General features: G+C 39.0%; 18 non-coding genes across 18 annotated transcripts; all 18 read left to right on the top strand.

Moving 5' to 3' along the window:
* The first annotated feature begins 5347 nt into the window (after nt 1-5347).
* Nucleotides 5348-5441, top strand: trnai-uau (transfer RNA isoleucine (anticodon UAU)). The gene is made up of 2 exons: nt 5348-5385; nt 5406-5441. It is a non-coding gene; the product is annotated as a tRNA-Ile (tRNA).
* A 151-nt stretch (nt 5442-5592) lies between these two features.
* On the top strand, nt 5593-5686 carry trnai-uau (transfer RNA isoleucine (anticodon UAU)). The gene is made up of 2 exons: nt 5593-5630; nt 5651-5686. It is a non-coding gene; the product is annotated as a tRNA-Ile (tRNA).
* A 138-nt stretch (nt 5687-5824) lies between these two features.
* trnai-uau (transfer RNA isoleucine (anticodon UAU)) lies at nt 5825-5918 on the top strand. Its single transcript has 2 exons — nt 5825-5862; nt 5883-5918. It is a non-coding gene; the product is annotated as a tRNA-Ile (tRNA).
* Nucleotides 5919-6314: 396 nt separating this feature from the next.
* Nucleotides 6315-6408, top strand: trnai-uau (transfer RNA isoleucine (anticodon UAU)). Its single transcript has 2 exons — nt 6315-6352; nt 6373-6408. It is a non-coding gene; the product is annotated as a tRNA-Ile (tRNA).
* Nucleotides 6409-6544: 136 nt separating this feature from the next.
* Nucleotides 6545-6638, top strand: trnai-uau (transfer RNA isoleucine (anticodon UAU)). The gene is made up of 2 exons: nt 6545-6582; nt 6603-6638. It is a non-coding gene; the product is annotated as a tRNA-Ile (tRNA).
* A 138-nt stretch (nt 6639-6776) lies between these two features.
* trnai-uau (transfer RNA isoleucine (anticodon UAU)) lies at nt 6777-6870 on the top strand. The gene is made up of 2 exons: nt 6777-6814; nt 6835-6870. It is a non-coding gene; the product is annotated as a tRNA-Ile (tRNA).
* Nucleotides 6871-7175: 305 nt separating this feature from the next.
* On the top strand, nt 7176-7269 carry trnai-uau (transfer RNA isoleucine (anticodon UAU)). Its single transcript has 2 exons — nt 7176-7213; nt 7234-7269. It is a non-coding gene; the product is annotated as a tRNA-Ile (tRNA).
* A 151-nt stretch (nt 7270-7420) lies between these two features.
* Nucleotides 7421-7514, top strand: trnai-uau (transfer RNA isoleucine (anticodon UAU)). Its single transcript has 2 exons — nt 7421-7458; nt 7479-7514. It is a non-coding gene; the product is annotated as a tRNA-Ile (tRNA).
* A 151-nt stretch (nt 7515-7665) lies between these two features.
* trnai-uau (transfer RNA isoleucine (anticodon UAU)) lies at nt 7666-7759 on the top strand. Its single transcript has 2 exons — nt 7666-7703; nt 7724-7759. It is a non-coding gene; the product is annotated as a tRNA-Ile (tRNA).
* Nucleotides 7760-7897: 138 nt separating this feature from the next.
* On the top strand, nt 7898-7991 carry trnat-ugu (transfer RNA threonine (anticodon UGU)). The gene is made up of 2 exons: nt 7898-7935; nt 7956-7991. It is a non-coding gene; the product is annotated as a tRNA-Ile (tRNA).
* Nucleotides 7992-8129: 138 nt separating this feature from the next.
* Nucleotides 8130-8223, top strand: trnai-uau (transfer RNA isoleucine (anticodon UAU)). The gene is made up of 2 exons: nt 8130-8167; nt 8188-8223. It is a non-coding gene; the product is annotated as a tRNA-Ile (tRNA).
* Nucleotides 8224-8531: 308 nt separating this feature from the next.
* trnai-uau (transfer RNA isoleucine (anticodon UAU)) lies at nt 8532-8625 on the top strand. Its single transcript has 2 exons — nt 8532-8569; nt 8590-8625. It is a non-coding gene; the product is annotated as a tRNA-Ile (tRNA).
* An 870-nt stretch (nt 8626-9495) lies between these two features.
* Nucleotides 9496-9589, top strand: trnai-uau (transfer RNA isoleucine (anticodon UAU)). Its single transcript has 2 exons — nt 9496-9533; nt 9554-9589. It is a non-coding gene; the product is annotated as a tRNA-Ile (tRNA).
* A 151-nt stretch (nt 9590-9740) lies between these two features.
* Nucleotides 9741-9834, top strand: trnai-uau (transfer RNA isoleucine (anticodon UAU)). The gene is made up of 2 exons: nt 9741-9778; nt 9799-9834. It is a non-coding gene; the product is annotated as a tRNA-Ile (tRNA).
* A 372-nt stretch (nt 9835-10206) lies between these two features.
* trnai-uau (transfer RNA isoleucine (anticodon UAU)) lies at nt 10207-10300 on the top strand. Its single transcript has 2 exons — nt 10207-10244; nt 10265-10300. It is a non-coding gene; the product is annotated as a tRNA-Ile (tRNA).
* A 372-nt stretch (nt 10301-10672) lies between these two features.
* Nucleotides 10673-10766, top strand: trnai-uau (transfer RNA isoleucine (anticodon UAU)). Its single transcript has 2 exons — nt 10673-10710; nt 10731-10766. It is a non-coding gene; the product is annotated as a tRNA-Ile (tRNA).
* A 138-nt stretch (nt 10767-10904) lies between these two features.
* trnai-uau (transfer RNA isoleucine (anticodon UAU)) lies at nt 10905-10998 on the top strand. Its single transcript has 2 exons — nt 10905-10942; nt 10963-10998. It is a non-coding gene; the product is annotated as a tRNA-Ile (tRNA).
* Nucleotides 10999-11392: 394 nt separating this feature from the next.
* Nucleotides 11393-11486, top strand: trnai-uau (transfer RNA isoleucine (anticodon UAU)). Its single transcript has 2 exons — nt 11393-11430; nt 11451-11486. It is a non-coding gene; the product is annotated as a tRNA-Ile (tRNA).
* Nucleotides 11487-23866: the final 12380 nt, after the last annotated feature.

Here is a 23866-nt window from a genome sequence, read left to right as displayed (position 1 = left end):
TTGTGATGTTTCTTTACGTTTTATATACACAGAGCTCAAATTTCATTGCATTTTTCTGTTCTCGTTTGATTGACAGGATATATCGGCCATGACCACTGTTGGGGGTAACGCATTACAAGTAACGTGCATTATGTAATAATATTACTTTTTTAAAGTAACGCATTATTTTATAAATGTACACATTAATATTTGAGTTACTTTTTTAAAAAAGTAATGCGAGTTACTTTTCAGTTTAATTAATTCGAAAAAATAATTAATAAAAAAAATAATGTACTGAATTAAACTGAATGTAGTCCTGTTTGAGGAACAGTTTGAGTCAAAAAACGGAGATGGCAGGCCAGAGCTTGACATTTTTGTGATGAAAATATGCAATTTCTGAACTTCTAAGTCATAAAACTGAACGTAATCAAAGCCTTAGCAAAGTAAGAAAAAGTAACGCAAAAGTAACCCAAAAGTAACGCATGTATTACTTTCCATAAAAAGTAACTAAGTAACGCATTTTGGGGAGCAACTTGTAATGCATTACTTTTAAAAGTAATTTTTCCCAACACTGGCCATGACTATCGGCTGACAGCGTAAAAATTTGTTTTTATTAACCGATTCCTGGCTGATATATCGGTGCATCTCTAATTTTAGTAGTATGCATGTGTTCCTTGGGGTTTGAACCATCAAACTTGCACTCCTAACGCAATGCTCTACCAATTGAGCTACATAAACACTTGTCCAAACGTTAAATGATTTCAATCAACCTGCTTCTCTGCTGGGAACTGTGCTGTGGTTTATCTCTCAGGTTTTTAAGCTGTAATGGCACAAATCGCAAATACACACACGCAAGATGAATTCAAACTGTGCGACTTCCAAGAATTGTAAACACATCTGGTGCTACAGTATACAGCTAACCCCCCAAACCCTCCAGCTACAGTATGTGGATCCAATCCAGTTTGCCATGACAAGAGATTCTTGATTCACTTTCTCTCTGTATGTCCCTTTGATGGGACTAACTCCCAACAGCTGTGCTATAGGATTGGCTAAAATGGATATGTCTTCATCAAACATATTGTTTGAACGCACACACGCAAACACTCATGATGGGGCAATTTTTTTCTTGATAGCACACTTGCTATAATAGAAAGTAAATGTTATTTTTGGTGTACTTTACCCTATAGCACAGGCTAATGACCTTGACACCCTTATGCAGTCACATATAGTGTATGTGTAACAATTTTTATTCCTTACTGTAATTTCAGAGTGAACATAAATATTATACTGGATTATACTATTACTATTATCACAATATTTCTACCAGTAAATGTCAAATTCAGTGTAAAAATGCCGTACCATACAACTTTCATTGGTTCTGCATCATTCATACTGTGCACAGTATGTACATTTTCTGCATACTTTAATGACCTACTTTATTAGACAAAGTGTGCACTATAACACAATCTTGTGACTACTTTATGCTGTGGCAAATTCATATGAATTCGTACAATCCCATTTGTACGTTATTGTACAACCGCCACATTGACGTTGAGTCTAGAGGTGTGTGTTATAACCAATATACCAAGGCTGGTATAACCAATGCACACTGCATGCAATACCATATGCCAATGCAATGCACTCAAATTGACAGATTTGTAGAATCCGCCGCTAAAGGGCGCACGATCAAAAGAATAACAATGACGTAGATTAATGACGCTCTGAAGAAGTGTGGAATGATCGAGAGGGTACTTAAAGCTGTATAAGCAAGCGAAGGTAAGGGGGTGCCCAATGTAACTTGACAAAGAGAGGAGTGACGTGTGCCCTCTTTGGCTTATTGAAGACCACTCTTGCCGCTGCGTTCTGAATCTGTAGGGGGTTGGTTGTGTAGGCTGGAAGTCCAGCCAGTAGCGCATTGCAGTAGTCCAGCCTGGACAGGAGAAGAGCTTGGACTAGGACCTGTGTGGCATGCTGATTTAGGAAAGGTCTAATTTTCCTAATATTGTAGAGAATGAATCTATAAGAGCGGGCGGTGCTGGCAACATGGGCCCTGAAGCTAAGCTGATCATCAATGACCACTCCCAGGTTTCTGGCTGTCCTTGATGGCGTGATGGTCGAGGAACCTAGCTGAATGGAAAGGTTGTGCTGAATCTTTGGTTCAGATGATATGACAAGCAGTTCTGTCTTTGCAAGGCTAAGCTGGAGATGGTGATCCGTCATCCAGAGTGAGATGTCCCTCAGGCATGCTGAGATGCGTGCAGAAACCGTAGGGTCATCAAGGTGGAACGACAAGTGAAGTCGAGTGTTCAGAAGAAGCCATGTTTTCGAATTACAAAACACAGGGATGTCATGTATATCGAAAAGAGCAGTGGTCCAAGCACTGAGCCTTGAGGCACCCCGGTATCGAGAAGTTGGGGTCCGGAGACGTCACCTCTCCAGGATACCCAAAATGACCTATTTGAGAGGTTTGGCTTGAACCATAGAAGCGCTGTGTAAGAGACACCCATAGCCATGGGGGTTGACAGGAGGATGTGGTGATTGACCGTGTAAAAAACGGCAGGTAGATCTAGTGGACTCACATCAAGGGTCCCTAAAGTCTGCACTACATGATGTCGTCAAAGTGGGGACTCTGAAGAAGTCCACAAGTCTGGAGTGTGCCATTTGGGACAGGGCCTATGAATGGCAATTTGCTCATAATTTACAAGTAGTTGAAAACATTAGAGATATTGTTAGTAATCAGCTGGAAAAATATATAACACTGGCCTAGTGGTTTTTGGATATTTTACGGCAAATATCTTACAACTTGTACCTTGAACGTCAACCACGATTTTTAGCCTCTCAGTTTTGATTTATTGTTTGATCGTACTGCGTACTCATTTGACCAAAATACTGAATAAACATTTCCTAAACGCTAACTGGATGCCACACACTGAACTGATATATAAAACATGAAGAATGTCATATGAAAATAATGAATCAAACTGAATATTAAAAGCTATTTTTAAAATAGTAGACAATACTACACAGTATTTATTAAAAACACTTGTCACAGTGATGGTTTCAGATGGCAAAACCATATGGTACCGTCATGTACACCAATGGACCCCTAAAATTCAATGAATACCAAAGTAGTACCATGGTATCTTGATTAGAAAATATCCTAAGAAACTACTCATTGTTTCCTTTTTAGTTCTAATATGTTTATACTGAGAACTGTACAGGAAAGTCAGTATCCCGTCAGAAGCATGCGAGCGTCCACTTTCTCTGGTGTCGCGAGGCTGTCACACGCACATACACGATTCCCAAAACAAACCACACACGTGGTCATGTGTTGTGGTCGCTTTTATGTGCGGGTCTGTGGAACTGCAAACAAACATAAACTCTTTCTCCGTTTCTCTCTCTCGGTTTTACTTTCATGCCACAGACACACAAATGGAAAATCAAAACTGTGTCGCAGTGAAGACTGTGAGAATCCTCGGGATTTTATTAGTGAGGTTTGACTTACAGTACCGCGCCCTATATTAAGGGTTAGTTATTTTCACCATGCTTTAAAAAAAATGTAAAAATAGCTGTCACTGGGACAGTAGCCTTTATAACGGCCTAATACGTAGCATTTAGGTACATATACAGTACACATTCGATACCAATATGTAGGTATTTGAGGTAGCCTACTAATATGAAATCTTTCCACCCCAGTGAAAACTAGAAACCATTTTTTATCATTGGGAGCACTTTAAAAAACCGAGACCAAGTCATGACCAAGACCAAGACTGGACGAGACCGAGGGAACTACGGTTTTGTGTAGTAAATGCCACTCCATCTGAAAGCAGGTGATGGCGATTTACTACTAATCAAGGAACCGGCTTGAGATGTGCATGCGATTTATCATGCAGCCCTAGTTGTCACTCCAGAGCCACTAGTTGTCACTTCGAGTCCTTTGCGTAATTCTGTTATTTACGGTAGTGACAACCGTATTTTCTATTCTTATATCCGCATTTATGGAGAATTGTCAATACTGAATGCTGACAATGTGAACATAGCAATATGGCTTATTTTAATAACTGATGTGTCTGGCTCTCAGTATGAAATGGACTTCTGGGAGATGATAGTATTTGTCAGGCTTATTTATAGATATTTCTCCACTAAGCCTGGAAAACAGAAAAAGGATTTTCACTCTGAAAAATGACATGAGCTTTTAATTTGAAGACACTTGAAAACTGTTTTTCTTTGTAGTCAAGCACGACCCAAGCTTCATTTCAAAGGCTGATTCAAACTGACAATACTTCAAATACTGTCCTGATATTTTCAGAGAAAGAAAGAGGGAGAGGTGAAGAATTGCTCAGGGAATAAAGCCGGGCTTTATTTGGGGCTTGGCACGGCACCAGGACCTCAGGCTGGCCATCGGCCCAGTCACATCTTTAACAAAATGCTTCAGTTTCAAACAACATTCATGCTGAAACATCTTTTAATTTACAAGAGCTTTTATTGTGTGACAGTGTTCTCAGGGCCCAGAGGGAACGTCTGACCTGTGATGTCTGAACGGCCACAACCCAACCGAAATGTCTAGCAGTAGAAGACTAGACTAGACTATTATCTTCCTCTCATTTGGACCAATTACCTGAGCCGTAAATACCATGTGACTAATTACACCAGAGATGCAGGAAAATGACATCCTGGGAATGCTGAACTGGCTGATGGTGCCACAGGAATGTGGTCATTCTCAAACCTTTGATGATGACCAAATTTTCATTTCATTTTTTCTTTCCTTGCTTCATCTGAATTCTTGGGGCACATGTTTCAGCTACAAATATTTGATATGCTAGTGATACATTCATTGAAAAAGATGGCTGATATCAGGAATCAACTTAGTTAATCTGAGAGCTCCAGTGGCGCAATCGGTTAGCATGCGGTACTTATAAGGCAGTACGCAGCAAAGCAATACCGAGGTTGTGAGTTCGAGCATCACCTGGAGCATAGTTTTAAGAAAGTAAAAGTCCTCTACGTTTACCAAGTTAAAGTAGTAAAGTTTAATCCAGAGGCTGGAATTTGCATTTCCATGCATTGTTGTAGTAAACTAGTAATACAACTAAAGCTTTGAATTATGTAGTTTGTCTCTTGTCCCCACGCTCCAGTGGTGCAATCCGTCAGCGCGCGGTACTTATAAGGCAGTACATAGCAAAGCAATGCCGAGGTTGTGAGTTCGAACCTCACCTGGAGCATGATTTTAAGAAAACAAGTCCTCTACATTTACCAAGTTAAAATAGTAAAGTTTAATCCATAGACTGGAATTTGCATGTCCATGCATTGTTGTAGTAAACTAGTCATACAACTAAAGCTGTGAAATACGTGGTTTGCAAACTAATGCAGAGCTCCAGTGGCGCAATCGGTCAGCGCGCGGTACTTATAAGGCAGTACATAGCAAAGCAATGCCGAGGTTGTGAGTTCGAGCCTCACCTGGAGCATTGTTTTAAGAAAGTAAAAGTCCTCTACGTTTACCAAGTTACGGTAGTAAAGTTTAATCCAGAGTCTGGAATTTGCATTTCCATGCATTGTTGTAGTAAACTAGTAATACAACTAAAGCTTTCAATTATGTCGTTTATCTCTTGTCCCCATGCTCCAGTGGCGCAATCGGTCAGCGTGCGGTACTTATAAGGCAGTACATAGCAAAGCAATGCCGAGGTTGTGAGTTCGAGCCTCACCTGGAGCATGATTTTAAGAAAATAAAAGTCCTCTACATTTACCAAGTTAAAATAAAGTAAAATCCAGAGACTGGAATTTGCATTGTTGCAGTAAAGTAGTCATACAACTAAAGCTGTGAAATACATGGTTTGCCAACTAGCACAGAGCTCCAGTGGTGCAATCGGTTAGCGCGCGGTACTTATAAGGCAGTACATAGCAAAGCAATGCCGAGGTTGTGAGTTCGAGCCTCACCTGGAGCACTGTTTTAAGAAAGTAAAAGTCCTCTGCGTTTACCAAGTTACGGTAGTAAAGTTTAATCCAGAGTCTGGAATTTGCATTTCCATGCATTGTTGTAGTAAACTAGTAATACAACTAAAGCTTTCAATTATGCAGTTTATCTCTTGTTCCCATGCTCCAGTGGCGCAATCGGTCAGCGCGCGGTACTTATAAGGCAGTACATAGCAAAGCAATGCTGAGGTTGTGAGTTTGAGCCTCCCCTGGAGCATGATTTTCAGAAAATAAAAGTCCTCTACATTTACCAAGTTAAAATAGTAAAGTTTAATCCAGAGACTGGAATTTGTTTTTCCATGCATTGTTGTAGTAAACTAGTCATACAACTAAAGCTGTGAAATACATGGTTTGCCAACTAACACAGAGCTCCAGTGGCGCAATCGGTCAGCGCGCGGTACTTATAAGGCAGTACGCAGCAAAGCAATGCCGAGGTTGTGAGTTCGAGCCTCACCTGGAGCATAGTTTTAAGAAAGTAAAAGTCCTCTACGTTTACCAAGTTAAAATAAAGTAAAATCCAGAGACTGGAATTTGCATTGTTGTAGTAAACTAGTCATACAACTAAAGCTGTGAAATTCATGGTTTGCCAGCTGGCAGAGCTCCAGTGGCGCAATTGGTTAGCGCGCTGTACTTATAAGGCAGTACATAGCAAAGCAATGCCGAGGTTGTGAGTTCGAGCCTCACCTGGAGCATGATTTTAAGAAAATAAAAGTCCTCTACATTTACCAAGTTAAAATAAAGTAAAATCCAGAGACTGGAATTTGAATTGTTGTAGTAAACTAGTCATACAACTAAAGCTGTGAAATACATGGTTTGCCAACTAGCACAGAGCTCCAGTGGCGCAATCGGTTAGCGCGCGGTACTTATAAGGCAGTACATAGCAAAGCAATGCCGAGGTTGTGAGTTCGAGCCTCACCTGGAGCATGATTTTAAGAAAATAAAAGTCCTCTACGTTTACCAAGTTAAAATAAAGTTAAATCCAGAGACTGGAATTTGAATTGTTGCAGTAAAGTAGTCATACAACTAAAGCTGTGAAATACATGGTTTGCAAAGCAATGCAGAGGTTGTGAGTTCGAGCCTCACCTGGAGCATGATTTTAAGAAAATAAAAGTCCTCTACATTTACCAAGTTAAAATAAAGTAAAATCCAGAGACTGGAATCTGCATTGTTGCAGTAAAGTAGTCATACAACTAAAGCTGTGAAATACATGGTTTGCAAACTACCACAGAGCTCCAGTGGCGCAATCGGTTAGCGCGCGGTACTTATAAGGCAGTACATAGCAAAGCAATGCCGAGGTTGTGAGTTCGAGCCTCACCTGGAGCATAGTTTTAAGAAAGTAAAAGTCCTCTACGTTTACCAAGTTACGGTAGTAAAGTTTAATCCAGAGTCTGGAATTTGCATTTCCATGCATTGTTGTAGTAAACTAGTAATACAACTAAAGCTTTCAATTATGCAGTTTATCTCTTGTTCCCATGCTCCAGTGGCGCAATCGGTCAGCGCGCGGTACTTATAAGGCAGTACATAGCAAAGCAATGCTGAGGTTGTGAGTTCGAGCCTCCCCTGGAGCATGATTTTCAGAAAATAAAAGTCCTCTACATTTACCAAGTTAAAATAGTAAAGTTTAATCCAGAGACTGGAATTTGTTTTTCCATGCATTGTTGTAGTAAACTAGTCGTACAGCTAAAGCTGTGAAATACATAGGTTGCAACCTAACGCAGAGCTCCAGTGGCGCAATCGGTCAGCGCGAGGTACTTATAAGGCAGTATATAGCAAAGCAATGCCGAGGCTGTGAGTTCGAGCCTCACCTGGAGCATGATTTTAAGAAAATAAAAGTCCTCTACGTTTACCAAGTTAAAATAAAGTAAAATCCAGAGACTGGAATTTGCATTGTTGTAGTAAACTAGTCATACAACTAAAGCTGTGAAATTCATGGTTTGCCAGCTGGCACAGAGCTCCAGTGGCGCAATTGGTTAGCGCGCTGTACTTATAAGGCAGTACGCAGCAAAGCAATGCCGAGGTTGTGAGTTCGAGCCTCACCTGGAGCATGATTTTAAGAAAATAAAAGTCCTCTACGTTTACCAAGTTAAAATAAAGTAAAATCCAGAGACTGGAATTTGAATTGTTGTAGTAAACTAGTCATACAACTAAAGCTGTGAAATACATGGTTTGCCAACTAGCACAGAGCTCCAGTGGCGCAATCGGTTAGCGCGCGGTACTTATAAGGCAGTACATAGCAAAGCAATGCCGAGGTTGTGAGTTCGAGCCTCACCTGGAGCATGATTTTAAGAAAATAAAAGTCCTCTACGTTTACCAAGTTAAAATAGTAAAGTTTAGTCCAGAGACTGGAATTTGAATTGTTGCAGTAAAGTAGTCATACAACTAAAGCTGTGAAATACATGGTTTGCAAAGCAATGCAGAGGTTGTGAGTTCGAGCCTCACCTGGAGCATGATTTTAAGAAAATAAAAGTCCTCTACATTTACCAAGTTAAAATAAAGTAAAATCCAGAGACTGGAATCTGCATTGTTGCAGTAAAGTAGTCATACAACTAAAGCTGTGAAATACGTGGTTTGCAAACTAACGCAGAGCTCCAGTGGCACAATCGGTTAGCGCGCGGTACTTATAAGGCAGTACATAGCAAAGCAATGCCGAGGTTGTGAGTTCGAGCCTCACCTGGAGCATAGTTTTAAGAAAGTAAAAGTCTTCTATGTTTACCAAGTTAAAGTAGTAAAGTTTAATCCAGAGTCTGGAATTTGCATTTCCATGCATTGTTGTAGTAAACTAGTAATACAACTAAAGCTTTCAATTATGTAGTTTGTCTCTTGTCCCCACGCTCCAGTGGCGCAATCGGTCAGTGTGCGGTACTTATAAGGCAGTACATAGCAAAGCAATGCTGAGGTTGTGAGTTTGAGCCTCCCCTGGAGCATGATTTTAAGAAAATAAAAGTCCTCTACATTTACCAAGTTAAAATAGTAAAGTTTAATCCAGAGACTGGAATTTGCATTTCTATGCATTGTTGTAGTAAACTAGTCATACAGCTAAAGCTATAAATTATGTAGTTTGCAAACTAACACAGAGCTCCAGTGGCGCAATCGGTCAGTGTGCGGTACTTATAAGGCAGTACATAGCAAAGCAATGACTAGGTTGTAAGTTCAAGCCTCACCTGGAGCATGATTTTAAGAAAATGAAAGTCCTCTACATTTACCAAGTTAAAATCGTAAAGTTCAATCCAGAGACTGGAATTTGCATTTCTAAGCATCTTTGTAGTAAACTAGTCATACAACTAAAGCTATAAATTATGTAGTTTGCACTCCAACGCAGAGCTCCACTGGCACAATCGGTCAGCGCGCAGTACATAGCAAAGCAATGACTAGGTTGTAAGTTCGAGCCTCATCTGGAGCATAGTTTTAAGAAAGTAAAAGTCCTCTACATTTACCAAGTTAAAATAGTAAGGCCTGTAATAGACTGGAATTTGCATTTTCATGCATTGTTGTAGTAAACTAGTCATACAACTAATGCTGTGAAATACATGGTTTGCAAACTAACACAGAGCTCCAGTGGCGCAATCGGTCAGCGCGCGGTACTTATACGGCAGTACATAGCAAAGCAATGCCGAGGTTGTGAGTTCGAGCCTCACCTGGAGCATGATTTTAAGAAAATAAAAGTCCTCTACGTTTACCAAGTTACGGTAGTAAAGTTTAATCCAGACTCTGGAATTTGCATTTCCATGCATTGTTGTAGTAAACTAGTCATACAGCTAAAGCTATAAATTATGTAGTTTGCAAACTAACACAGAGCTCCAGTGCCGCAATCGGTCAGCGCGCGGTACTTATAAGGCAGTACATAGCAAAGCAATGCCGAGGTTGTGAGTTCGAGCCTCATCTGGAGCATAGTTTTAAGAAAGTAAAAGTCCTCTACATTTACCAAGTTAAAATAGTAAGGACTGTAATAGACTGGAATTTGCTTTTCCATGCATTGTTGTAGTAAACTAGTCATACAACTAAAGCTGTGAAATACATGGTTTGCCAACTAACACAGAGCGCAATCGGTTAACGTACGGTACTTATGAGGCAGTACGCAGCAAAGCAATGCCGAGGTTGTGAGTTCCAGCCTCACCTGGAGCATGATTTTAAGAAAATAAAAGTCCTCTACATTTACCAAGTTAAAATAAAGTAAAATCCAGAGACTGGAATTTGCATTGTTGCAGTAAAGTAGTCATACAACTAAAGCTGTGAAATACATGGTTTGCAAACTACCACAGAGCTCCAGTGGCGCAATCGGTTAGCGCGCGGTACTTATAAGGCAGTACATAGCAAAGCAATGCCGAGGTTGTGAGTTCGAGCCTCATCTGGAGCATAGTTTTAAGAAAGTAAAAGTCCTCTACATTTACCAAGTTAAAATAGTAAGGACTGTAATAGACTGGAATTTGCTTTTCCATGCATTGTTGTAGTAAACTAGTCATACAACTAAAGCTGTGAAATACATGGTTTGCCAACTAACACAGAGCGCAATCGGTTAACGTACGGTACTTATAAGGCAGTACGCAGCAAAGCAATGCCGAGGTTGTGAGTTCCAGCCTCACCTGGAGCATGATTTTAAGAAAATAAAAGTCCTCTACATTTACCAAGTTAAAATAAAGTAAAATCCAGAGACTGGAATTTGCATTGTTGCAGTAAAGTAGTCATACAACTAAAGCTGTGAAATACATGGTTTGCCAACTAGCACAGAGCTCCAGTGGTGCAATCGGTTAGCGCGCGGTACTTATAAGGCAGTACATAGCAAAGCAATGCCGAGGTTGTGAGTTCAAGCCTCACCTGGAGCATGATTTTAAGAAAATAAAAGTCCTCTACATTTACCAAGTTAAAATAAAGTAAAATCCAGAGACTGGAATCTGCATTGTTGCAGTAAAGTAGTCATACAACTGAAGCTGTGAAATACATGGTTTGCAAACTAACACAGAGCTCCAGTGGCGCAATCGGTCAGCGCGCGGTACTTATAAGGCAGTACATAGCAAAGCAATGCCGAGGTTGTGAGTTCGAGTCTCACCTGGAGCATAGTTTTAAGAAAGTAAAAGTCCTCTACGTTTACCAAGTTACGGTAGTAAAGTTTAATCCAGAGTCTGGAATTTGCATTTCCATGCATTGTTGTAGTAAACTAGTAATACAACTAAAGCTTTCAATTATGTAGTTTATCTCTTGTCCCCACGCTCCAGTGGCGCAATCGGTCAGTGTGCGGTACTTATAAGGCAGTACATAGCAAAGCAATGCTGAGGTTGTGAGTTTGAGCCTCCCCTGGAGCATGATTTTCAGAAAATAAAAGTCCTCTACATTTACCAAGTTAAAATAGTAAGGACTGTAATAGACTGGAATTTGCTTTTCCATGCATTGTTGTAGTAAACTAGTCATACAACTAAAGCTGTGAAATACATGTTTTGTAAACTAACACAGAGCTCCAGTGGCGCAATCGGTCAGCGCGCGGTACTTATAAGGCAGTACATAGCAAAGCAATGCCGAGGTTGTGAGTTCGAGCCTCTCCTGGAGCATTGTTTTTAGAAAATAAAAGTCCTCTACATTTACCAAGTTAAACCAGTAAAGTTAAATCCACAGAGACTGGAATTAGCATTTCTATGCATTGTTGTAGTAAACTAGTCATACAGCTAAAGCTATAAATGATGTAGTTTGCAAACTAACACAGAGCTCCAGTGGCGCAATCGGTCAGCGCGCAGTACTTATAAGGCAGTACATAGCAAAGCAATACTGAGGTTGTGAGTTCAAGGCTCACCTGCAGCATGGTTTTAAGAAAATAAAAGTCCTCTGTGGCTCTAGATATCTGGATTTGTGTAAATTTGATAAGAAATGCTTCATAATGATAAAATTGAGCACAGTTTGTGACATTGTTGAGATCTCTTCTGAAACTTTAATGGAGACGTTTGTGAGATTTCTGGGTCTTTTTCTGGATAAACATCTGAGTTGGAGGAGACGTAAGCAAAATTGTCAATTTGCTTTCCATTTAATCTCATTGATGTACTCTGTGTCATTTTTCTTACATGCATACACACACAGAAAGAAATTTAGAAGGGTTTAGAAAAAGAGCTGCGCTTTCAAATGAAGTCTAGTCATCATTACGCTTTAAAACCACACACGTACACACATGTCAAAAAAAAGGTCTAATCATTAACTAAAAATGTCTTATGATTTAGACTGCTGTCTTATGATGTTACACATATCAAATAAGTGTGTGGTCCACGAACATCAGAGTCTGGTGGAGTTTTTTTCAATTGTGTTTGTGTGAGTCAAAAAGTAGATTGGTTTTTAAAACAGACAGAAAATGAGCAAAGCAAAGCTCACAAATTGAATACAACTGTGTTTACGAGCGGGGGGGAAAGCACAATGAGAGTTGCACGGGTAGAGGAAACCGTTCAGTGATGACTCAAGGCTGTACAGTATTGATCTCCATGGCAACCTCTTTCATTCTCACACTGGGATGTAACCAGAGACCTGGAAACCTTGAACACTGACATCATACAGTTTGAAATGTCACAGAACTCAAACTAAAAACCCTTTTCCTGAAAAGAAGTAACAGTTTTAGGACTGAGTAAGAACATGGGCTCTGTTTCAGACCCTATTGGGCTGCCTTGGTTCTCAATGGAGATCAAATCTTGTAAATTAACATTTTGAACATCTGCACTGGAGAGCTGAGTAAAGGAAAAGTGACAACAAGATTAATAAGACATGATTTAGGAGAATTTTAGACTTTGAAGTGACTTTTTGTTTCCTGGGCATGTGTGTAAGTTTGGTTTTTGATTAAATGAACGATACAAATACTGAAATAGGAGAAGGTGACCACAAATACACAAGAAAAAAACAAATGAATCCATTAATACAAACAGTCTTTCTCAGTTATAATGTTAATCCATAATGCTTTATAATATCTTATAATCCAAAGCAACATCTCATAAAATCAAAATGAGGGGCAATGAGGGAAAGAAAGAAAGAAAGAATCTGACTCTGATCACCTTTTGGTTTATTTAAGATTAATGGCTGGCTACCTGTACATTATGGCCTTAGTTTGAGCTCTTGTCATAATTTAGATTAACCACCCATACTGAAATTTGTTTTTTGTCAAATCAACATATATTTTTATGTTACTTTAACTTAGAAAAACAAGTTGGAATGGTTTAACCTTTAAGTTATCTCAATTTATCAGAGGTCAAAACCTAAAATAGTAGGAATTGTTTTAACTTCATGGCGCATTTTTTTTACAGTGCAAAGACTTGAATGCGAGTCTGCTGAGTAAAGCATCTCTAAAAATGATTTTTACGCAAGTGTGTCTGTCTGTAGGCTGTTCAAAGACATTTTTTAGATTGCACGCTGTGTGTACAGAAATTACACTCGGCAAACTCCGGCAACATTTCACAGTGTGCATAGAAAACACACACAGGTATGCCTGACCAAACCGAGACCCCCTTTCACAGTGTGCAGAGAAAAAATCACATACTGTAGATGCACCTTGTGTACAGACGAACACACACACAACTCAGTACACCTGGATATTATCTATTAGGTAATTAGTTCATGCATATCATGCTAACATTAACTAACAATGAACACTTCTAGCATATATTGATTTTATAGCAGGATTATTTCAGCATTTACTAATACATTTTTTAAATTGAAAAGTTGTATTGGCATTAACTAACATTAACAAAGATGCTCAACAAAGATAAACTACACAGCAAAAAGTTACTTCAATTGGGAACTTAAATTTTCTCACTTTAAGTGAGAACTTTTTTTTTAATTAAAGTGAGAAAATTGAAGTTAAATTAATTTATTCAAACTTTAACTTTTTAGAGTGTATATTGCTCACTGTTAGTTCATGTAAGCTAATATATTTACTAATGCTAACAAATACAACTTTATTGTGAAGTGTTACCATGAAATGAAACATTCCTGTAAAATTTTCTTGCTTTAATATGTTGCAAAGTGACCCTAATAGCCCTAAAAAAAGGAAGTTTGGTCTTTTGTAGAAAGAAATATGCCCAGTGTCATATATTTAACTATAATGAATAACCTAAAAATGTTTTATCTCTTCTTAACTGTACATTTTTCGATGCTACATTGACCCTAAATTTATTTGTGTGTGTTTGGGGGGGGGTGAAGGGTTGGTCGCTGTAGTGTAAACTGCTTATTGTGAAATACCCATTAGCATATGCATGAGGAAAATGTCTTTGTTGTTTACTTGTCTAAATAAAGACATTCCATAGACTTCTATTGTTTTATTCACAGCTAGTTACAAATAATATAACCTAACCCAAATGTTAACCCTAACATAAAACCTTCTGCATTTGTACAATTTTAATAAAAACTTTATTTACTATGACCCTGGACCAGTCATGAGGGTAAATATCTTTTGATAAATAAATATTTGGCCGAGTTACAACTATTTGAAAATCTGGAATGTGAGGGTGCAAAGCATTTAAATACTGATTTAATGAAGTCTTTCGCAACAAATATTACTAATGATAAATACATTATTCAGATATTTACGGTAGGAAATGTACAAAATATCTATAACATGATCTTTACTTAATATCCTAAAGATTATTGGCATAATCTGTTTTTATAATTTTGAAAATGTATTGTTGTATTGACTGGTTTAGTGATGCAGGGTTACATATTTGTATAATGCCTTCACAAAATAAGAATGTCCCAAAAGGATGCTCTGCTTAGATTTTGCTCACTTTTAGGAAAAAATTAGACCCATACACCAAAAATGTCAACCCGTTCACAATCCACAGAGGAAACACAGGCAGACAGACACAGGTATGCTTTGTAAATCACTGCATTCATTCACAATATTTAGGCAAAAGTATAATAGATGAAGTTATGAAATCAAACTACAGAAACAACAATACTTTTGCTCCTGCGTTGATCATATTCGTTCCAATGAAATCAAAATGGAAGTTTTTTGATAGATCATTACTAACTAGGTAACTTTGCAACTACATGTTACCTAACTCTCAATAATTTGTAACTACATGCTAACTAACTTTCATTAGCGTATTAGTAGACTGTTAGGGGTAGGTATAGGGAAGGACTTTGGGTCAGAAGAATAAGTTGACATGTAGTTGCAAAGTTCATTACAAACAAAGTGTTAGCAGACTGGTAGTTTTGCAAAGTTACTTAAAGTTAGTAACATGTCTAAAGTGGACTACAGAAATAAAGTGTTTTCGATGAGTTTTTCCAGACAGCGTTTAGATTAATCCAGGACCAGGCCTTAGTTATAATAGGACATTTAAATAGTTTTTACAAACATACCTTACAAAAAACAATACTAGTGTGCATCTTTAGACAAAACAATGGCACTGATATATACATTAAGATATGTCAGGTCAAGATGTTTTTCAATTAAGGAAGCTCAAACATGCATTTTAGTCTGGGACTAAGATAAGCCCTGTCCGAGAAACCACCCCTGATAGGGCATACACACTAAATGCGAGGTCAATTTGCGTGAGTAGATTACATACAAACTCAATGCAAAGACGCGATCCGATGCGTCCTCACGCGGGGCGATATGAATGATGGCAATTGGGCGGCGCAATTGCCGCGAAAACACACGCTATTCGCCTCAAATGCGCCTTCACGCAAGTTGGAAATATTCAACTCAAGCTATAAATTTGACACAAAGTTAAAATTAGCGAATAGTCTAGAGCGAGCAATGTGATGCTACGCATTTGGGATGTACGTAGCATAATGTAGCGTAATTAACATACTCGCACTAATGTAGAGTTCACACCAGCTGCGGAAGAAGTGGCAAGCGCGAGTGATTTACATGTTGAGTCAATGCAAAGACGCGATTAGGCATCCTGCGGCGCGGTACTCGCAAATGGCGCGTTACACGCAAATTGAGCCTTGCAGCGAACGAGTTGAAAAATCTGAACTCTGGCGGATATTTGAGCCACGTTAACCAATCAGGAGCTTGCTCTAGTAGTGATGTCATTACAGGAAACGAAGTCACAGAAGCCCCTCCCATGACGCGATTTTCTACATGAATGTCTCGAATGACTACGATTTCACGTGCGGCTTTCACATGCGAATAAAGCAAGTACACCCAAAAGCATCCAACTATGCATGAACAGCGCGTTTTTACCGGCTCTACCGCATTTGGTGTGAACACACAGTTACAATTGTGCCATTCGCGCTTACCGCGCCGCAGGATCACTCGCGATTGCCGCCTCTTCCGTGCCTGATGTGAACGCTACATTCGTGTGAGTATGTTTATCTTATAAACTATTGTGCTCCAAAACACTAACCAAATCTGACAGGGTTAAATGGATAAATGTGACAAAAACATAAGCGTTCAAACTTTAGCCAACATGGTTTAACAATTTTTAAGCACTTCAGTGGCTCTTTAAGTTTGGCCTACATGTGCAAATACTACTTGGGACACATTTAAGCTAAGAAACAGGACCATCAACCCCTTCATTCATGAATCATGACACACATACACACATGACTAAAACAGAACATGCAGCCCTAAAAACACAAATGCAGAGATTTCTCTGGCTTGTTTGCGGTCAATGATGCGCGTCTAAACCTTTCACTGATGACCGAGGCCGTTTCCTCCTATTTCGCAGATTTAGGGTTTCTCTTCTGCCATCAGGGACGAGTAAACCTGCTACTCCATTTCGTTGAACCTCATTTCACCCATGAACCTAAAGAATAAATATTCCATTTTGAACGAAGAAAGCACGACAATACAATAAATACCAAGATAATATACTTAAAATCAGTAGCGGCCGGTGACTTCTTTTATCGAGGGCGCTCGATGCAAAGTTCGTCACAACATGTATGTAGCTGTCATGTGTGTGGTTCGTAATTTCAAAATATGTGTTCTGCATTAGTGATCCTATATGCATGTCAAAATAAGTGCCTGCTGCAGACGCATCTAAAGGGTTTATGATAAAAGAGACGCTTGTGTTTGCAAGATACTCACATAATCTTAAGTATAATCAGAGTTTACTGTTAAGGGAGTTTCTTACGTGAATTTTGTGAATGTGAGCGTTTCTTTTATCAAAAACGGTTTTGATGCGTGTGCAGCAGGCACTTATTTTGACAAAACACGTGATGGTTCACATGACGCAACACATATTTTGAAAACAGGAGCAACACACATGACACTCCGAACACATATTTTGAATTTGCGCCCCTTAGATGAGCAGTCACGAGCCACCACTGCTTAAAATATATGTATCATTACAGTAAAAAAAAAATATTTTGCTTGTAAACTGTAACTTGGACAAGAGACCCATGTTTGGTGTTGTAATGTGACAACCATGCCTTCAAAAAAAGGCAGTGGCTATGAAAACAGTGTGTTGGAAATGAAAGGATGAAAAGAGAGGGGGATTGATAGCGGAAGAGGGCGGAGCTTAAGAGAGGGATTAAAAAGGAAAGCTGCTGCCTACGGCCTAAGGCTGTGGATTGACTGAACACGCTGAGGTCACTTCCTCTCCTGATGGTCTAATTGAGCTAGAGAAAGCATTGGACATCCCTCCTATTGTCCGAATGCAGAGGACATCAGGAGTTTAGGACAACATGGGCCTCAGGGAAGAGAAAGTTTAAAAAGTCCAACTGCAACTTTTGCGCTTTTTCATCCACTAAATATCTCTACTGAGAGAAAAAAATGGTCAAAAAATGATCCCAAAGGCCAGTACTCTTATTAAAGGTCCTATATGCGGGTTTGTTCACTACTAATTGGGATGGGTTACATGTTGGGGTCACATTTCAGGTATAGGCTACCGTACTTGACAATCATGTCACTTTCACTTATATGTACCATTTAGGTACAGACGTGTATACATTCGGTAACAATACGTGCATTTTTCTGACTGTATACAGAACATTTAAGTGATTAAGTTTCAACTGTCAGTGTAAAAGTTGAAAAAAAATCAATTTCTTCTTCTTCCTCCTTTGCACCGATTGAAGGATAAAGGTATGGGGTGGAGGTCTTTCCGGTGTCTTGCTGTGGTAATGGCTTTTACATGCAGAGTAAATGCATAGTTTCCACCCAATGTGCCATGCACTGTCTCCAACACATGAGCTAGTGAAAAACGGCTCGGCTCAGCTGTCTTTTTTCTTTGTAGAGTTTACAAAGAATGGTATGAAAAGGGAAAAACATCCAGTATGCGGCAGTCCTGTGGGCGAAAATGCCTTGTTGATGCTAGAAGTCAGATGGGGCCGACCGATTCAAGCTGATAGAAGAGCAACTTTGACTGAAATAACCACTCGTTACAACCGAGGTATGCAGCAAAGCATTTGTGAAGCCACAACACGCACAACCTTGAGGCGGATGGGCTACAACAGCAGAAGACCCCACCGGGTACCACTCATCTCCACTACAAATAGGAAAAAGAGGCTACAATTTGCACGAGCTCACAAAAATTGGACAGCTGAAGACTGGAAAAATGTTGCCTGGTCTGATGAGTCTCGATTTGTGTTGAGACATTCAGATGGTAGAGTCAGAATTTGACGTAAACAGAATGAGAACATGGATCCATCATGCCTTGTTACCACTGTGCAGGTAACAAGGCACAGTGGTAAGCTACACTCTCAGAAAGGAACATATTTGTACTTAAATGGTACATATTAGGACCTTTTTTAAAGGGTACTGCCCCAGTGACAGCTTCGTACCTTTATTTTTGACAGTGTACCCCTGTGGATCTTTAGCTTTAGTTTTATAGGTTAAACACATTACATTATATGTAGAATTATAGATTTTGGGCTCCTGTAGCTCAAGGTCATAGGTCACACATAGACTTAAAAATAAGGGTTCTTCAGTACCTTTTATGGGAAAAAAAATTGTCACTGGAGTGGTTCCCTTTCAAAAGGTACACATAGATAGTCCATATTAGTACCTCAGCACCTAGTAACCAATAGGGCAAAAGGCACCAGCATTGGTTACTGAAGCCCTTTTTGGGCCCCATTTAAATTCATTAAATGAGATCAGTCCGAAGTGAAGGCATGTCGGCTGCTCTTTCCACAGTTGACGGCCCTTATGAGATGGAGATCCTATGTCACCATGAATGCGACACTAAAGCGACACCTGTTTGAATCCATTGACGCAACAATACGAGAAAGACACAAGCAGATTATCAGCAGCTGGCCACAGTTTGTCTGAATAGAGACCTGCTCCCCCTGAAGACGTGAGAGATGCTCCCTTGTCCTCCTCTATTGTGGAGCACGGACGCTCGGTGCTCTGTTGTCACTAATGGAGTTTATATGGGTTTAATTGAGTGGAGTAAATACACCGAGCACATCAATGGAGCGGCAGGCAGATGCTGGAGCGGATAATGAGGTACGGCCTATTCTGAAGCATTCAAAACTCATTCAAGACTCCATTATCCCTTTCAACCACGTGCACGAGGGCGGAGAGCGGCAGCACAGATGGCAGGGGTGACACGGAGGCTTTGGGCCGAAGAGAAACTTTTTCAAGTTGGCATTGTTTGAGGCAAATGCGGTGAAAATGATGGGGTCTTTATTGAGCATTCATTGCGATGTTATTGACCAGTGGAGGACAGAAAGAGAGATAATTGAAAGAAAGCCCCGGTGAACCAGTTCAGACCGGCATGAAGCTTCGTGGCAGGTCCATTTTGCTGAAAGCAAGGAAATCTTGTTTTCATACACATCTCTAGATGTTGCACCTTTTCTGTGCAAAACAGGTGCGTGATAATAAATTCAAAGAAATGTGATTATAAGGATTTGCATAAAGGGGTCTCCCATAATGCACCTGTGATGCAGCCAAATGAACAATAACAGTCCTATGAAATACTACAATACACATCATGAAACACTGTTACCGCCCTTTCCTTCTTTCCAACAACACACACGACCCTGAGAAAGCCACGGCACAATAAAAGGGGCAGGAACCGACCAGCATATGAATACAGAGCCCTCCATTATCCCACCATGTGTTCGCTCGAAACGCAGCGGTTCCCAGGCATGAGACTTATTATTCAATGCAATGAATGCCACTTGACAGATAAAGAGAAAGAGCGAAGGTGTGAATAAAGAGAGTTAGTACGACTAATTCATCCTTTATCTCCGTAAACGGCATTTCATTGTAATAGACTTCTAATTGACTTTGGCCAATCTGTTCACTGGAGGTTTTGAAAAGGATCTCGGGGATTTGGGCTTTGAATCCATGTGCCGTTACTCACAGAATCGGCTGATACAATATGGTTATAATGTGGTCTTATTGATGTATTTGCCCTGAAACAGCTTGTGTAAGGTGCATTTTGTAACTTTTAGAAGGATCTCTTGACAGAAATGCAATTTAATCTACATAACTATATTATCAGTGGTGTATAAAGACCTTACATATTATACTGTATTGTTTTATTACATTAGTATGAGTCGTTTCTATCTGGGTCCCCTTATATGGAAGTCTCTGTCATGTTTCTACAGTGGCCCTAAACAGACAAACGGCTCTATGGCGCGTTTTGTCACTACGTTGTCACAGCTGTTGATGTGTTTGTCTTGTGGCTAAACCGTAGCTTCTCTATGCGTTTCGAAAAGGAGGGGAGAGCTATGGACTGAGTCTCACCACTAGATGCCACTAAAATCTACACAGTGGTCCTTTAAATTATTATTTTACACTCACCTAAAGGATTATTAGGAACACCATACTAATACTGTGTTTGACCCCTTTTCGCCTTTAGAACTGCCTTAATTCTACGTGGCATTGATTCAACAAGGTGCTGCAAGCATTCTTTAGAAATGTTGGCCCATATTGAGAGGATAGCATCTTGCAGTTGATGGATATTTGTGGGATGCACGTCCAGGGCATGAAGCTCCCGTTCCACCACATCCCAAAGATGCTCTATTGGGTTAAGATCTGGTGACTGTGGGGGCCATTTTAGTACAGTGAACTCATTGTCATATTCAAGAAATTAATTTGAAATGAGTCGAGCTTTATGACATTGTGCATTATTCTGCTGGAAGTAGCCATCAGAGGATGGATACATGATGGTCATAAAGAAATGGACATGGTCAGAAACAATGCTCAGGTAGGCTGTGGCATTTAAATGATTCCCAATTGGCATTAAGGGGCATAAAGTGTGCCAAGAAAACATCCCCCACACCATTACACCACCATCACCAGCCTGCACAGTGGTAACAAGGCATGATGGATCCATGTTCTCATTCTGTTTACGTCAAATTCTGACTCTACCATCTGAATGTCTCAACACAAATCGAGACTCATCAGACCAGGCAACATTTTTCCAGTCTTCAGCTGTCCAATTTTTGTGAGCTCGTGCAAATTGTAGCCTCTTTTTCCTATTTGTAGTGGAGATGAGTGGTACCCGGTGGGGTCTTCTGCTGTTGTAGCCCATCCGCCTCAAGGTTGTGCGCGTTGTGGCTTCACAAATGCTTTGCTGCATACCTCGGTTATAACAAGTGGTTATTTCAGTCAAAGTTGCTCTTCTATCAGCTTGAATCAGCTTCTCCTCTGACTTCTAGCATCAACAATGCATTTTCGCTCACAGGACTGCCGCATACTGGATGTTTTTCCCTTTTCATACCATTCTTTGTAAACTCTAGAAATGGTTGTGCGTGAAAATCCCAGTAATAACTGAGCAGATTGTGAAATACTCAGACCAGCCCGTCTGGCACCAACAACCATGCCACGCTCAAAATTGCTTAAATCACCTTTCTTTCCCATTCTGACATTCAGTTTGTAGTTTAGGAGATTGTCTTGACCAGGACCACACCCCTAAATGCATTGAAGCAACTGCCATGTGATTGGTTGAATAGATAATTACATTAATGAGAAATTGAACAGGTGTTCCTAATAATTCTTTAGGTGAGTGTATTTCTTAATGCAAAAAAGTAAAATGCTGTAAAATGTCATTTAAAATAATTAAGACAGGTTCATCCCACACTAGTTTATTATGGTTACTACAATCTTAAAAACATGCCACTAAAATGTCCATAAAGTTGTACAAGTATATATTTCTCAATCATATAATAGCATTTCAGTTTCAATAAATATATCTTGCTTGCAGATCTGAGGACAGAAATAAACAATCAAATGTTACTCCGGTAAGAACCCAGGTGGTCATAACTCAAAGCGCAAAGGTCTTTTGTGCTATTCAAACTGGTCAAAAATTAGTTTTGCAAAGTGACAGGTCATTTAAAAGAGGAAGGAAAATTACACAAAGGAAAACCTGAAATTAATGTGAAAAAGCAAAACTCTTTGGGTCCCAGCATTGAGGGGATACCGATATCCCACAATACACTGGGGTAATAAATCACTGCTGTTTAATACAGAGGAAGTCTATTTATTTTTTAATAGATAGAATTAATGCAGTTTTGTTTAATAGAGACCACTATCCAAATAGCACAAACATTTTAGTCTGCAGTGCTCAAAAAAAGAAAAGGAACTATTTTTACATAAAGTATTTACATTTACTAAACCTAGTCCAAACAAAACCATTTGAATAAATGTAACTAGGGCTGTCAAACGATTATTTGCGATTAATCACATACAATATAAAAGTTTATTTTTGCATAATATATGTATATGTGTACTGTGTGTATATATATTATGTATATATGAATACATGTATGAATTTAAAAAAATGTTATTTAGGTATATTTATATTTAATATATCAAAATATATATAAATATACGTGTAAATGTTTCTTAAATACAAACATTAATGTGTATTAGTATATATATATATATATATATATATATATATATATAGACCGTTTCAGCAATAACAACATAAACAAGGGGCTGCACGTAGATTCCGGTAAGAATAAATAACAACAAAGTTCTTTAAACATAGTTTATTTATATAACAAGCAAAAAATCAACACATAGACCTAGGAAACCAAAACACTTGTTATTTTCGACGAGGCATTTGTTCAAGAGATCAGTTTAGCAACTAGTCAGAACATTAAAAAAATGAAACCGTAAGTAAGGTTCGGATCCAGACGTGTATCACGTGCTTCCAATGAAACAGTCTATATATTTATAAATATATTTATATATATATATATATATATATATATATATATAAATAATTACACACAGTGCACACCCATGCATTATGCAAAAAACTTTTATTTTGTATGCGATTAATCACAATTAATCTTTTGACAGCCCTAAATGTAACATTTCACAATCTTCAAATTTAATCCAATTTTGAAACTTCAGTAAAAGGGGCAAAAAATGAAAGCCAAAATAGTTTGTTCCAATACTTTAGTATTTACTGTAGTAAAGTTTACTGTAGTTTACTGTAGTATATTATAATAATTACTTTATTTTTTTAATGAATACAGTGATCTTTAGTGTTAAATTACAATGAAAAACTGTAGTAAATACTGTATACTTTAATATATGGTAAAGTTTAAACACACAGTATCTGGGAATCTTGCTACAGTTTACAATAGTAAATATTATATACTGCAGTATTTGTTAATGTGGGAAAGATTAAATGTACCACATACAAAACTGGCCATTACTACACGCACAACAATGGTCATTTCCTGCGCTTACAAACTCCTGAATGGGTATTAAATGATCTATTTAGGGGTCTGAGGTATAAATCAATGTCCAGACAATATAAAGTGCTGCTTACATTTATGGAGTCCTTCCATCAGGTCGGTGCATGCCTCCTTTTTAAGGACAGACCCTGTTACCCACCACCATCCCCCCATGGCCAGGTCTCTATAATGTAATGTGAGTAAATCATTACATGAAGCGCATCTTACGGGCAGCGTTGCATTCTTTTGACTCGTTTGCTGTTAAGCTCCAGTCAGGCCTCGTGTTGGGGTCAAATGTTCAGTCAAAGAATTTGCATGACCATGGGATTTCAATGACTGTCTGAATATTTGTTGTTTTATCACAAATAGG

Source organism: Misgurnus anguillicaudatus, chromosome 3 (assembly GCF_027580225.2).
Source record: "Misgurnus anguillicaudatus chromosome 3, ASM2758022v2, whole genome shotgun sequence".
Lineage (NCBI taxonomy): Eukaryota > Metazoa > Chordata > Actinopteri > Cypriniformes > Cobitidae > Misgurnus > Misgurnus anguillicaudatus.
This window is presented reverse-complemented; position numbering and strand designations above follow the sequence as displayed.